At 43.8% G+C, this 8,330-nt stretch overlaps 1 protein-coding gene across 2 annotated transcripts in view; it reads left to right on the top strand.

The window, feature by feature from the left end:
• The first annotated feature begins 725 nt into the window (after nucleotides 1–725).
• The window catches only part of LAMTOR3 (late endosomal/lysosomal adaptor, MAPK and MTOR activator 3), a 60,595-nt gene continuing 52,990 nt past the window's right edge, over nucleotides 726–8,330 (top strand). For both annotated transcript variants that reach the window (XM_063425483.1, XM_063425484.1), the window contains exon 1: nucleotides 726–873. The gene's annotated coding sequence lies outside the window, so the exon portion shown is untranslated. The remainder of the gene's footprint in view (nucleotides 874–8,330) is intronic.

Raw genomic sequence — 8,330 nt, 5'->3', positions numbered from 1 at the left:
TTACTGCTTACAACTCATGAAATCTAACAACGGACTGTTCACTTGCTACATAATATATCCCATCTATTGACAGGTGCAATTGTAACAATATAATAATTGTTATTCACTTCACCTGTCAGTGGTTTTAATGTTGTGGCTGATCACAGTCATGTATGTGACTTTGTGTGTGACATGTGAGTGTGTGTGGCTATATGTGACTGTGTGCATGTGACTTTGTGGGACTGCTTGTGTGTGTGTGACTGCGTGTCTTGGCATTCATGTAATTGTGTAATTATTATTATTTTATTTTAATTATTTATTTTAAGAATAGGAAATAAGACATTTACACTTTACATGCAATAAAAAGTTTTTTGTATCCCCAACACTATCCCCAACACTATAGTTAGGGTTACCATACATCTTGGTTTGACCAGGATTTTCCCTGTATAGAAGCGCAGTTCACCTGTCCCACCCAGTTGGTAATTCTGTACCGGCATTACAGCGGCGGAATTATCGCTGGTGCATCCGCACACTGTCCGAGCCCATTGGGTGGTCCTCACACTTAGTGACACCCGATGGGCATCTCTGATGAGGGACTCAGCCACGGCCCTTTAACCCCTTTAGGACCAAACTTCTGGAATAAAAGGGAATCATGACATGTCACACATGTCATGTGTCCTTAAGGGGTTAACAATGTGACCGGACCTCTGTCAGATAGTGCTGGGAGGAAGTGAGAGCAGATCGTTTCCTCATAGTTAACAGTCACGGTAGGACTTGATGCAGAGAGGAGTGGGGGAGAGAGAGGAGGCATACTAAGGAAGGAGCAGACTCCCATCATTCTCACCCAGCAGGGCCTACTGGATACCAGGGAAGCCACCTTTCTGCACCAAAAAGGTATAGAAACAGGTGTAAAAAAGTATGGGGAAAAATGGCTTGTGTTTGTATCATTGTGTGTATCTGTCAGTCTGTATTTGTATCTGTGTCAATAAGTGTGTCTATTTGTGTGTGTCAGCGTGTATGTTTGTGTGTGTCAGTATGTGTTTGTGTATATCTGTGTGTGTGTCAGTATGTGTGTGTGTCATTGTGTATGTTTATGTGTCAGTATGTGTGTATCTGTGTGTATGTGTGTGTATATCTATGTGTGTATCAGTGTATGTGTGTGTGTGTATCTGTGTGTATGTCATTGTGTATATGTATCTGTGTCAGTATGTGTGCGTATCTCAGTATGTATGTGTATCTGTGTCAGTACATGTGTGTATCTGTGTTTGTGTTCGTGTGTGTGTGTGTATCTGTGTTTGTGTTCATCTGTGTGTGTGTATCTGTGTCAATATGTGTGTGTATCTGTGTTTGTGTTCGTCTGTGTGTGGGTATCTGTGTCAGTATATGTGTGTATCTGTGTTTGTGTTCGTCTGTGTGTGTGTATCTGTGCTTGTGTTCGTGTGTGTGTGTATCTGTGTGTATGTCATTGTGTATGTGTATCTGTGTCAGTATGTGTGTGTATCTGTGTTTGTGTTCGTCTATGTGTGGGTATCTGTGTCAGTATATGTGTGTATCTGTGTTTGTGTTCGTCTGTGTGTGTGTGTATCTGTGCTTGTGTTTGTGTGTGTGTGTCAGATATACACATACTGACACAGATACACATACACTAACACACATATATACACATACTGACACAGATACACATACATACTATGTGTGTGTCAGTGTATGTGTATCTGTGTTAGTATGTGTATATCTATGTGTGTGTCAGTGTATGTGTATCTGTGTTAGTATGTGTATATCTATGTGTGTGTCAGTGTATGTGTATCTGTGTTAGTATGTGTATATCTATGTGTGTGTCAGTGTATGTGTATCTGTGTTAGTATGTGTATATCTATGTGTGTGTCAGTGTATGTGTATCTGTGTTAGTATGTGTATATCTATGTGTGTGTCAGTGTATGTGTATCTGTGTTAGTATGTGTATATCTATGTGTGTGTCAGTGTATGTGTATCTGTGTTAGTATGTGTATATCTATGTGTGTGTCAGTGTATGTGTTTCCCAAATGGGGATGTTACACCCCCCTTTCCCCACCACCACCGGGTGGTCCCAGCTTCAACTCTAACAATGGTAAGCCATGATGGTAATGTTCCTTTAAGAAATGAATAACAACCCTTTCTATAGGGTCTTCTAACAGCTAATTACAGTCCACCCTGTTTCACGCACACAAAACGATTTACCATATTCAGGAATGTGAGAAATTGGGAGTTAGACAATTTTAGACCAAAATAACTAGTTATAGCCAGAATGGAAATATTCAACTTGACTATTAGCCCAGCTATTCAGGCCCAAGTATTGTAATTCACCAACAATACCCATTTTAGTAAATAATCCGGTGTGCGTCTACTGCACTACTGAAGCAAAAGTCAGAACCTGAACTGTCGTAGAAAGTACTGCTGTAGCATCCTTTAAGGCTGGCAAAGCATCATGGGAGTTGGAGTTCATAAGTGGGTATTCTGACTTAGGCCAGTCCTAACCTTTTTCACCTTCGCTCATGTACTACTATATGTTATACATTTATGTAAATACCGTCTATTGTTATTACTCCAACTGTGTAACTATACCCCACTCCCATTAGACTGTTAGCTCCTTTGACCAGAAGTATCACAACCTCTCATTCCTTTTTTTTTTTTTTGCCTAATCTGATTTTACCTGTATGTGTGCGGTTTACGTATTGTACAGTGCTGTGAAATAGTCTGGAGCTATATTAATAAAAATTATATTTGGGATACTTGGTTAGAAAAAGTTTGAACAGCCTTGATTTCAGTTTTCTGTTCCCCTTACTCTATACCAGCATGCTACTCCTAATCTCCGCCTCCCTTTGAGAGCATTAGCACTTCCCCCACTCCACTTTGTATTAGTATTTTCCCTTCCCCCACCTTACTCTTTTTGAGAGCATTAGCACCTCCCCCACTCTACTCTGTATAAGAGTGGCACCCTTCCCCCACCCTTCTCTCTCTGACATTGTTAGATCTTTTACTAAACTCAGTATTACACAGCATCATGTAAATATAGATATTTATATATATATATATATTATTACTACAATACGTGTACAGGGCCAATACAGTACATTGCACACAACTGTACACGAAAATAAAATACACTGTATCGCGATGTCCATGCAAGTGGTAGTTTATTTAATTAAGTGATCATGTTTATTATTCTCTTTACTCTGTGCTGTTTATATAGCTGCGTGCAGCCTCCTGCATTGAATGGAATTGGTAAAATCTTATTGAATTACTTTTTATTATGTGACTCAAATGGGACTCTGTAGCCTGTCTTTATGTATGATATTAACATGCTGTATAAGAGCATTTCTTTAATATCTTTCTGTCTGTCTGACCGCCCGTCCATCCGTCTGTCTGCCTGTCCAGCTGACTTTTTTTTTCATCCGTCTATCTGTCTGTCTGTCTGTCTGTCTATCTGTCTGTCCGCTGTACGGCTGACATTCCGTCCGTCCGTCTATCTACGATATCTATCAATCGATCAATATATCTATCTCACTATCACACTGTCAGGATTCTCTCCCAGGTATGTAGGTTTCCCTGCTGGAAGCAAAGTACATATTCTCGTCTCAGCATCATAGCCCTGTTACTGATACTTTGCTGGTATACACTGTGGCTATTTATAAGGAACTGGGCTCCTCCTAACAACAATATAGAGACAACAATATCCATTGAAATAGCCAGGGATCCTGCTTATATTTGTAAGGAATGTAGAACAATTGCATATTTTCCACAACAAGGTCAGCCTTGGGTGCTAACACTCTGTGTAAAATTGAATGAAGCCCCCAGTACCTGTTTGCCACAGCGATTATTGTTGATTAATATTAAAAGTGAAATATGAATCTTTATAATAAAAAAAAAAAAGAAATCGTGAATTCTACACTTCGGTAAATCCCTAACCCTAACCCTAAACTAACCCCTAACCCTACTAGGCTTGGGGTTAGGTTAGGGGTAGGGTTATGGGGTAGGGTTGGGGTTAGGGTAGGCTTGGGGTTAGGGGTAGTGGTAGGATTAGGGTTTGATTCCTGTCATCATTCCCTTAATTTTCCCTCCCTCTCCTGTTTTGCCACTTTTCAGAAATCCAAAGCACTTCGGCACTTCCGAAATTCGGCACTTCAGCGGTTTGGCTAGGCAATTCCGAAATTTGGCACTTCAGCAATTCGGGACTTGGATGGTTCGGTACGGCACTTGGGCAATTCGGACATTCGGAAGCATGCGAATGTCCAAATTGCCGAAATTCGTCCGAATGTAAATTCGGACCGAAACGAATTGTACATGTCTATTGAACTTTAATCACATACAGGAGGCTCTTGCATGGTCTAGCAAGCTATTACCATAGAAAGGGATAAGAAAATCTAAATCAATCAGAACTTGCAATAAAGCGATGATAAACTTTAGATGACTCTATATAGGAAGTGTTAATGAAGGCTGTGCAAGTCACATGCAGGGAGGTGGGACTAGGGTTTATAAACAAAGTGACTTAACTCCTAAATGGCAAAGAATTGAGCAGTGAGACTGCAGGGACATGATCTATACGCCAAATCTGCTTCATTAAAGGGACACTATAGTCACCAGAACAACTACAGCTTAATGTAGTTGTTCTTGTGAGTATAATAGCTCCCTTCAGACATTTTCATGTAAACACTGCCTTTTCAGAGAAAAGGCAGTGTTTACATTGCCCCTAGGGACACCATCAAGTGGCAACTCCTCAGATGGCCACTGGAGGGGCTTCTTGCACAGTAAGCAGCCCTGCCGTTCAGCGTCCCCACGCTCTGCATGGGGACGCTGAATTTTCCTCATAGAGAAGCATTGATTCAATGCATCTCTACGAGGAGGTGCAGATTGGCGTTTGGCCCCACCCCCTTGCCAATTTTAGCCAATCCAATGCTTTCCTCCATGGGAAAGCATTGGATTGACTAAAAATCGTAAATTTTGATGATGTCACCAAGGGGGCGTGATCAGCGTCAGTGGACCCACGGAGAGCTGAAATCAAGGTAAGGTTTTAACCCCTTCTGAGGGGGCAAGCCACCAAAATGGTGGGTTTTCACTATAGGGTCAGGAATACATGTTTCTGTTCCTGTCCCTGTGGTGATCCTTTAAGCTAAAGTGTTTTGGTGACTATAGTGCCCCTTTAATGTTATCAATGTTAAAATCATCAGGAAAAAAAAGAGCAAAAAGTTTAAAAAAGTGGCAGAAGGGGCGGGGCCTGACAGCCAAGATGGCCGGACGTGTTCCCTAAGAGCTCCTGCACCAGCGGATAAACAAAAGCGAATACTGCCAAAAATACCCACAATAGCGTCAATAAAGCTCCACAAACGAAGCAGGACTGCACGGGGAGCATACAGATACCAGTCATGTACCACGGCAAACAATGGGCGCACGGACCGGCCACGCGGCCTACATGTGAGCGGAGACTGAAGCCTGAGGGAGGCGGCCGATCCCCTGGCGCGATTCCCGACACACAAGCGCGGACTACAGCCCTGCTACCCCCCCTCTGGACCGGCGGGGGATATCCCGGTCCTCGCTAGGGAAGGTTACTCCCACAAAGCGGTCTGACCAAACAAATAAAACTGCACTTCACAGTGATAATGGAAACGCTATCAAGATGGCGGCACAGACGCGCCCGACGCCACGAGGCACTCTCCTTCAGCCACCCAGGCACACCCAGGAGTTTTTTGCCTGGCTGTACCACAACCTATGGACGAAGCTCCACAACAAGGGCCAGTCCTTCTACCTAGCCATAAAAGCAGCAACGGCATGGATTCGGCCGATTACACGGCGGCGCCTGTGCAGCAACGCAACACGGGCCTCCGGGCCGACCTCCAGCCAAAAACAGAGCCGGGAAACTAAGTGGCGGGAAAGGAAGAAAAACCCTGAAACTCTGTCTCGCACGCACCACAGCGGGACCACCAAGCTCACTCACCACACAGCGGCAATGGGAACCGTCCATCAGTGCAAGGCATCCCCACAGATGGCGATCCCAGACCCAAGCCAGTGACGGACACCTGCGGAAAGCCTCTCTGAAACGAAGGGAGGACGGGGCCTTACAGCGGCAGCTATCCCACCATTGTCCTCGGGGCAAATGCCAAGCCCCCATCGCAGAATGACCGGAACGGGTCGCGCAGAGACTAAACGCAGGAATCGGCTGAGTGCTGATAAGGGGCCGTCAAGCTGCATCTACCTGAGCACAGGATACAGAACTTAGCGGCTGCTAGCTCCATATTACGAGACTCTCGTAAGCCAGCCAAACGAAGCACTTAAAATAGCTGTTTTACCCATATGTTTATATGTTTTGTAGTTTAGCATGGTCACGGTTTAGGATGTTTGCTATCAGACAACTGTATAATTTAATTGGCGAAGTTTAAGGTCTTTCTGTTTATCAGTCTGCCTACCAAATGCCGACTTCCTCAACCTAAGTTCACTGATCATACGTATTCATCTTGTTAAGCTGTTTGGTTTATTAAATGACTAATTAATATGCTTGTAGGTATAGGACAGGGCGGGACTGTCTTCAGCTGTAGGCTCAGTAGTAAAAATATCATTATATCGCTGGCCTGAATATGGAATAACTCACTCCACGTTTCCAAGCCTGGCATAGTCGGTACTACTATGGTCACTTAGCCTGTTTCCTAAACCGTAATCAGCATTACTTGTCAGCTTTTATGATTATATTTAGATAGCCAGCTTAAGAACATAAATGTTTATTATTTCTAATTTCCGGTATCTCCCCTCTGACAAGATGTCGCCCCAGCTGGAAACATATAGATATGCCAGCTAGACTTGTTGGAATTACTTTAGCTACCATAAATATGAAAAGTGCAGTATTTCATGACATTTTCTGGTATGTTACCACTATGTGATTGCTGAATATACCCTTGAGGAATTGTCTGTGTACTCTGATTGTTACGCTCTATTGTGATAATCTACCTATACTGTGATGTAATTCCAGTAAAATACAAGTTTAGCAGGCTAAGATTGCCACAAGGCATATGTATGTATATGTGTTTGTAGTATCAGTTAATTACACGTAGCTAAGATACTGTTATCACTGTACTGACCAGGTGCAGGAATGTAAGAACTGGAATTACGCGTCCCTCTCCTTTGTATCAGATGAGCCACGTGGTTAGACCGGATGGATGAGTTTAGACTCTATTTATTAAATAGGTTAAGGGTATGTGTGGGTGTAGTTAATTGTGGGAGGAGCTACAGTGCTATATAAGGAATGTACTCTATGTATTCAGTACTCAGACTTTGCTGTATTTTGGTGACGCTAGTCCCTCTGAGTCCCGATCGGTGATCCAATAAAGAATCTCTTCCTTCCTGAAGAAACCTGTGTCCATCTCTCTGTGCTTGGCTTCCGTCAGTTTCTCCGGTATCATTTGGTGCATTGGCCGGGAAGCTCATCGTTCAACGGTAGCTGAGAGGCAGAGGCGTGAGACGGTCTATCTTTGCCCACGTTCTCTACGGCTGCACCCCTGAACTTCTGCGTGGACCTCCCTTCGTCTCGGCGCCACTGGTCTGTTGTCCAGGAGATCATCGGCCTCTACGTGAGAAGTGCTGGGGTGTCCCCGTCGATGAGTGTGAACTCAGGTTCAGGAACGAGGAGGTAAGACAACTGCTGTTTTAGACGGCAGGACCCACTAGGGGTATACCGATTGTGCGGTAGGCCCAAAGGGGTTTTGAATCTGTGTATCTGCCCCCTCTGTCGGAGGGAAGGAGCGAAGGCGCACCGCTCGATCGAACGCTCTTTAGTCAGACCGTTTGATTTGGTTAGTCAGGCGGGGTCCTGGTGTAAATAGCCCTAGCCGGACACCGGTGTCTTGTCTAGACTAGCGTTCTAGGGTGTATATTACGTTCGCTAGGTCGGAGGGACCGGGAGACTAAGCGGCGCCTGTGTAAATTCGGTTCGCTAGTTCTCATCCTATCTGGGCTAAGTGGGAAGGCGTGTAAATTTGGAACCCACTAGACTTTTGATAGTGCGACTAAGAGGCGCCTGTGTAAATTCGGTTCTCTAGCTCGCTATATATGTGGTGATTGGGCAGTGTGGCTAACCAAAACGGGTGTATATAGTTTTAGGTAGTCCATTCAAGGTACTGGCCAATAGTTTAGTTGGGAATTGTAAATGTGTTAACGATTGTTTTAGTAAAGTGTATATCTTGTTAGATAGCGCGAGCTCAGCCGTCTAGCGAGAGTGTTAATAGTGTGTTGCTGTATTATAGTGCACGGTACCATAACCCTGTATATTTACTGACATTATATAATAAGTACTAATCATTGTCGTCCATTGCATGTTTAACACCATAACC

Source organism: Pelobates fuscus, chromosome 6, assembly GCF_036172605.1.
Source record: "Pelobates fuscus isolate aPelFus1 chromosome 6, aPelFus1.pri, whole genome shotgun sequence".
NCBI lineage: Eukaryota > Metazoa > Chordata > Amphibia > Anura > Pelobatidae > Pelobates > Pelobates fuscus.
Note: the sequence above shows the minus strand (reverse complement) of the source record. Positions and strands in the feature narration are given on the sequence as shown.